Source organism: Anser cygnoides, chromosome 8 (genome assembly GCF_040182565.1).
Source record: "Anser cygnoides isolate HZ-2024a breed goose chromosome 8, Taihu_goose_T2T_genome, whole genome shotgun sequence".
Taxonomy (NCBI): domain Eukaryota; kingdom Metazoa; phylum Chordata; class Aves; order Anseriformes; family Anatidae; genus Anser; species Anser cygnoides.
The window spans coordinates 24,403,588-24,410,506 of NC_089880.1; positions in this window are offsets into that span (position 1 = coordinate 24,403,588).

The window sequence follows — 6,919 nt, forward strand, 5'->3', positions numbered from 1 at the left end:
TACTGAATTGGTGCTTGCAGCCCAGGCACAAAAAATCCCAGCCCCTCCGCCCGCGAGTTCACCATTGTCTCGCCTTTCTGGTCGCTGAGCTATTAAGCACGGGAGATTTTGGGATTGCTTCGATGAAAAACCCTTAGTTTTAATTCCACCCCCCCCCCCCCCCCCCCCCCCCCCCGAAGAATTAATAAGAGTTTCTCTCCGTCTCCAGAAAAGCTTGCCGGGCTCTCCAGCGACGGGGTTTCTGCTCTTTTAGCAGCCCCTCGGAATAAATATCTGCGGTTAATTCAGCGGGTCCCGCAGAAACGGGTAAATAGGCGAGCATCCCCGGCGTGCCCGCACAGCTGGTTTCACCCACTTCTCCCCCCGCCCCAACGTATCGGTGGGGGCAAAACATCCGGAGACCGGCGCGAGTCGTGCCCCAAATCCGAGGGTTTCTTCCCCAAAACGGGGGAGCCGAGGGAGGGATGCGGTGGGGACCCCCTGCAGCCGCCCCGTCCGCCCCCCCCCACCCCGGGCTCCGCAAAACTGCGGCTGGCACCGAGTCCGACAGCAAACCCCGGCTTTGCTGGGCGAGAAATGGCTGTTCCCACCCCCCACCCCGGTAAAACAACAATAATAATTTAACCGGTAAATAAAGTAATGAATTAAAAGATGAAAGCCGGGTGGAGAAGGTGGGCGGAAATCGGGCGATATTTTTTTTTATTTTTTTTTTGCGTGGAAGTTTCGCATCGCGGAGGAAAATGAAATATAGAGGTGCCCACATCTGGCACCCCACCTGGGTGGGGTGTGGGGGGGTTTCTCGCTCCCCAAGCAGAAAGGACATCTTACACCGCCGTGGGAGGAACGATACAATTCTGGCCGACAGCCTGGGTCCGTGCACGTCCCCCCAGGTCCCCTCGAAAGCCATTTCTTGCATCTTCCCCCAGTGAGCAGGGAACTTCAGGTTTCCACGCAGGCACTGAGCACCCTCACCTGCTGGCCGGGAAAGACAGCTGAAAAGTGATTTTTTGGGGGAAAAAAAAATCCACGGGACGATCAGAGCATAAATTTGGAAGCAAATTGCGTTTTCCTCATATTATTTAGGAAGAAATGTTATTTCCCTATCTTTTTTTTTTTTTTTTTTCCTCCCACCCCAAGGACGTAGGTATGTGCAATAAAGGAGTGCAACTGGGCTTACATTCGCACAAAAATCGTGGCTGTTTGTTCAGGACAACTAAAACCAAAGCCAGGCTGGTTATGTTTTAAACAGCTACCGCATTAACTCCCTCCTTCTCTCCCGTTTTGTTTTGGGGAATTTTCTTCCACCTCTTGCTAGAACAGTGAGGCGATGCGGAGGTTTGATTTCGTGTTGTCTGAAGAGAAATAAAGCTCCTTCCTTGAAAGATGGGCAAGGAAGAAAGCTGCAAACCCTGGGAAACCTCCTTACCCTGCATCTACGGCAGATACAGTGCAGGACGATTTATTCTTCCCTCAAATTATAATGGCAACAAGGTCTTAAGATAGTTACTTAACTAAATCAAGACCACTTTGCTCAGGTTTGTTTTGTTTTGTTTTGTTTTAATTTTTGGTATGGGGCATCTTTTGGGAGGTTTGAAATGTTCCAGACATTGTCCAGTACTTTGTCCCCGACGCCAACCGCATTCGTGTGAGACCGAAAGGGGATTAACTTGTGAACTTTTAAAAATCAGAACTTAAATGAGAGGCAAATCTAGGCCACAGCTCATTGTGGGAACCGTTTCTTAAGCAATTAAAGCGAGAAGAAATTCCTCGCAGCCTTTTTCCTTAAAGCAGCTTTCTGAAGGATTTAAGGAGGACTAGTGTCCGGTCCATCAAGAAAGATTTAAACTGCACAGTGATATAGAAAATCTCCACTTGCTCTTATTTAAAGGGGCACTATCACCATTTCCATAAGACCCTTGACATTGTTTCTCTAATCTTGTTTATAAACTTAAACAGATTTAAAAAGTTTTTTTTTTTCTCTCCCCTGCCTCCTTTTTTTTTTTTTCTTTTCCATGAATTCATTGAAAATATATTTGATGCAGTATTTGAAAAGAGACCAAAACAGGCTCACATTTAAGGATTTTCTGTTACTAAAAAGTCTGAAGCCACAGCTTGCTACATTTCTCCTTTTGCTCTTGGAGGTTTGGAGGAAAGTGAGATTAGGGGGGAGAGGAATTTATACACATATATTTTTCCTCCGGGGTTAACTATGTAATAAAACTTAATTTCTCCTCAAATTAGGAGGACAAAAAGCACCTTTCTCCCCCAAATTGACTCAAACCATCATTCAACATTTGCAGTTTAGCACGTTTTCCCTTGGCTGAGAGCAGAATTATATCCTCAGAAGCCTCCTGCAATGCCAGGTTTTTATTTTTATTCCTTCCCTTCCCTTTCCTTGCCCCGCTCCATTTGTGCTCTCTCCTTTGTAAGTCCTTTTGCCATAACACACACTGGCTGTTGTGACTAGTTTCTCCCCATATTTAGGGGTCAGCCAGTATTTCTTACAGCTTCCCCAAATCTCAGCTACTTCACGAGGTTTTCTGCACAGCATTAAAAAATACCTGCTAACCGTATTCCTGCAAAACCAGTTGTTCCCCCTTAAGTTTTAAAAAGAAGAAGAAGAAAAAAAAAAGTGAACACCTTGGAGTCACCAAAGCTTTTGGTGCTCATAGCTAATTAATAGCCCTAATGATATTTTTCCAAGTCCATGAATACATTATGTTTGCAATCCAAAAAGGCGTTAGCCCCATTCAAGGGTACTTCAACATCTGCTCATTTAAGGGCAATTAATCATTTTGATATATGGTTTAAAATTGACTGCTTCCAAGGGACTTTTTTTTTTGACAAGAATAACAAAGCAATTTGCCAGGAGCCATCTTCTGGACATGTTATTAGCAGAGCCTTCATCTTAAAGAGGGTTTTAAAAAAATCCTCAGATTTAGGTACCTGCTTTAAAGGGAACCCAACACCTTCTCTCCTGCTTTCTTTCTTCCACCTCCTCCAATTCCTCATCCAGCTTTCACCCCTCTGACAAGAGTTAGAGATCTCTTCCCTCCTAGACCTTGCTGCAGAAAGTTTATGCCTGGATGGCAGCAGTATGTGATTTTATAATTTTGTGCCTCTAGAAGGTGAGCTGAATATCACGTAATTAATAATTAACTGTGGAGCAAGCTCAGCTTCTCCTGCTCCTGCTCTACCTTAATTGTGATAATAACTAGTTCCGTATGTTTGAGTAAAAATGCTTCATTTTCCTTCATTGGCTTCATCCTTCTCTCACAAGCAGCCAAGGGAATTTCTTTTTGCTATTAACTACAGTTTGTAACTGCAATAAACCATTTCTTAGTTTAGCCTATTTAAAAATATATATTTATATACCTGTAAGGAATCAAATCTACCAAGAGTATTAGGTGAAAACAGCCAAAGAGATCAATTTTTTCAGCCTCTGGTTCTTGGCAAAAGTGTTAGCTGAGAGAATGCAAAGGGGAAGTCTCTCCCGTGCAGGGAATTTAAAGTATAGTTATGACGGGCAGAGCTGCTTATTTCTCTCCTCGGTGAACCCCAGCTGTGCTCAGAGGCTCCTGCCGACGGGGGCCTGCCCAGGAGCTGCAGATGAAGCAGGGCACGGGAGGGCAGCCAGGGCCAAGGAGGGGAGCAGGAGAGGTGATGAGCGATGGCAAACTGCTTGGCCAGGGCTGGTGGCAGAGCCAGCACGGAGGTGATGCCCATGCACAGCCTGGCCTCAAGTGCTTTGTCCTTCCCACGGGGACACCCACGCTGCTGTGTCCCGCACAAGAGGGGTTTTCTGCCTTTCTTTTCATGGGCTGTATGGAAAGAGTCCACAACCCCCCAGCTGACATGGAGATTTTGCCATAAGGTAGTAGAAATGCTCCCGTTTATTTGTCAATTATATTAATTTTCTTTTCCAACTCGTGCATTTACCTGTGGCTTTCCTCTGGTCCGGGACCATCCAGTGCCTAGGCTTCTCCTCGTCCTTAAACAAATTTTATCCATCAGTCTAAGGCCAGGACAAGTGCTATTTTGCTAAACAAGCGGAGTTGGCTCAACAATTTCCCCCAAATGGAACATATATATATATTTTTTTTTTCCAGGAATTTGGAGCCACCTTCAGAGTAACTAAATAGCCTGGAAAAGAAGCCCAGCAGAGCTGAAATGTGAGCAGTTGCGACTTGACTCAATGTTGCAGTGGGCTGCAGCTGTAGTTTGGGCACAAGACACCTTGCTCCTCTGAGGATGGTGACCTATGGGCAGAAGTTGGGCCTTCACCACCGTGTTGCCATAGACCTCTTATAGCTCCTTGGGTCTGAGACCTTCTGAGGAAGGCATTCGCCAGACCTCAGTAAAGTCAGTTCCAGGCGTATCCTGCTGAGAATCTTTTTTACAGAAAGTCCATGGTGAAGCACCTGAAAATGTCCTGCTGCTCAGCCAGGTCATGACGGAAGAGGGCAGGAACACGTCCAGCCACCCACCCTCACGGACCTCCCTTATGGTCCTTGTCGGCCTGTGGTTTGGGTGTCCTGCAGTGTTCTCGGAGGCACCAGGGGTGCTGCCTCTTCTCTGACAGGTACCTCCTCACCAGAAAAGCCTTTCCTCACATATCTAATAGCAACCTGTGTGGCTGCTGCAATCCCTCTTATTATTTACACCCCAGGAGCTCCAGAAGGGTGCTAAAATTCAGTTCCTGACTGGGGGCCTAGCTCTTGCTATCTGGAGCCAGACCCCACCAGGAGCAGAGGAAACCCAGCCTCTGCTCCACTTGTCTTCGCAGTACCCAGAAATTTAGGGAATTGCCATTTGTTGTTGGGAGATTTGCTTCCTTTGGGAACTATGTGATGCACCCCCCTGTATGGCTGCAGGTAACGGAAGCAGTTCGAAGCAAAGGAGTTTTGACCCAACCCTGTGTCCCTGAAGCTAAGGGAGGGCTGTGATATTGGGACTGAAGATCCAGTCCTTAACAGGAACATCACACCCAGAACTGGCTCTTCCCACCCATCTTTTCAGGAAACTATCCACATATTGGTCTTTCAGACATCAGTGCGAGCTCTGCCTGTTCTGGCAGCACAGCTGGCTGTGGTTTCGTCGGTGTAAATCCAACGTAATTTATTCAAAAGCGATGGTATTTATCTAGATTTACATCATTTAGCACTAAGTTCAGTCCTTCGGTAACGGATGCTCAAATGCATGACTGCATTTATTTCGTACCTACCTCTGAGCAAAATGATAGATATGTTTCCTGGGGGATAAAATCCATCTCCCAGGCACAAAGCCGGGCTGGCCGTATTTTCCACAGGAGAAATTTCAAGGACATGAGCGGGCTGGGGAAAGTGATCCCTCCCTCCTCGAGCAGGAGTGCGGCACTAGTCCCAGTGAACACCTCCACCAGCACCAGTGGGATTGTGATTCCAAGTCATGCGTTGCTTTTGGAGCACCTGGAGGAGGCATTTCTTCCCATTTTCCCCCGTCAGAGACCACTGGAGACCACCCCCACTGGGGAGATGAACTGGTGATGTTTGTCCTGCAATGGGCGGTCAGTTTTGCTGAGAGCCTCTAGTCTGCAGGAGGATTCCCACCCCAATTTTGCATCCCCACCACCTGGGGGTTTGCCCAGGTCCCCATCACAGGGATGCATCGGCTGCAGGCACCGCGATGCCATCCCTGTGCCACCCTCTTTCTCCGAGGGGGGACAGAGGAGGGGAAAGGAAAATGGTTTGGGTAGCACCTGACATGAAATATGTTAGGTAAACACCTTATTAGAAATGATTTGTCATCCCTCTGCCTCTCTCAGCTGCATATAACTCTATCTCCAGACTATTATAGTATCAAATATATTTTACAAGAGTTTTACCTACAGGTGACTTGCTCTTTATTACTGGATGTAGGCAAAATCAATACTTTAGTAACTAGAAGATCATTTATTTTGCTTTTTGAAACATTTTTCAACAGTGGGAGAGCAGCTAAACCCTGTGAAGCTATGATTAAGAACCACAAACACTACCTTCCTTTCCTTCCCCCCCTCCTAACCCATTTATTGACTTAAATAGGTAATTTCCAAACTGAGAACAACATCCTGAATAGCCACTGTTGGTGTATGGTTTTCTTTTTCTTTCTTATTTTTTTCCCCCCTTGCAGACAGATAATTCTTTAAACATGGGTAATTTCAAGGGGGAATCAACTTAATATAAATGTAGCTGTCACTGGTTGAAATAGAAGCAGATTCTGGCCTTTCAATAAGGCCACTTCTGCAGTTCCACACTGGGGAAAAATCAAAAATTGCTGGGAACTGATAATGCATTCCTACAGCGCCGCAGCCCTGATGGAGTTCAGTCAGGCCAAATACCCCGGCTGGTTTTTGCGTGTTTATTTTACCTTCTGATTTGTTTTGAAGGTCGTATGATGCAAAGAGGTTTGAGAGCGAATGCTTGGTTTTTAAGGAGGTTTTGTCCCTCAGTCACACCGCCCTGCTGCCTGGTGAGCTCGGTAGCTGCAGCACTTCCAGGGAATTAACCGCAGGGAGCTGAAATGTCCATGTGGTCACCGTGGGGTCTGCCAGCTCAGCCAAGGTCCTGTCCCCATCCTGAACCCCCTTCCAGCTGTGGGAGCGGGATGCCAGCTTTATGGAACTTCCTATGTCTACAGGGCATGGGTGTTTTTTGTTTTGTTTTTTTATTTTTTTATTTTTTTATTTTTATTTTTATTTTTATTTTTATTTTTATTTTTATTTTTATTTTTATTTTTATTTTTATTTTTATTTTTATTTTTATTTTTATTTTTATTTTTATTTTTATTTTTTATTTTTATTTTTATTTTTATTTTTATTTTTATTTTTATTTTTATTTTTATTTTTATTTTTATTTTTATTTTTATTTTTATTTTTATTTTTTTTAATGTGTTGCAAGTCATA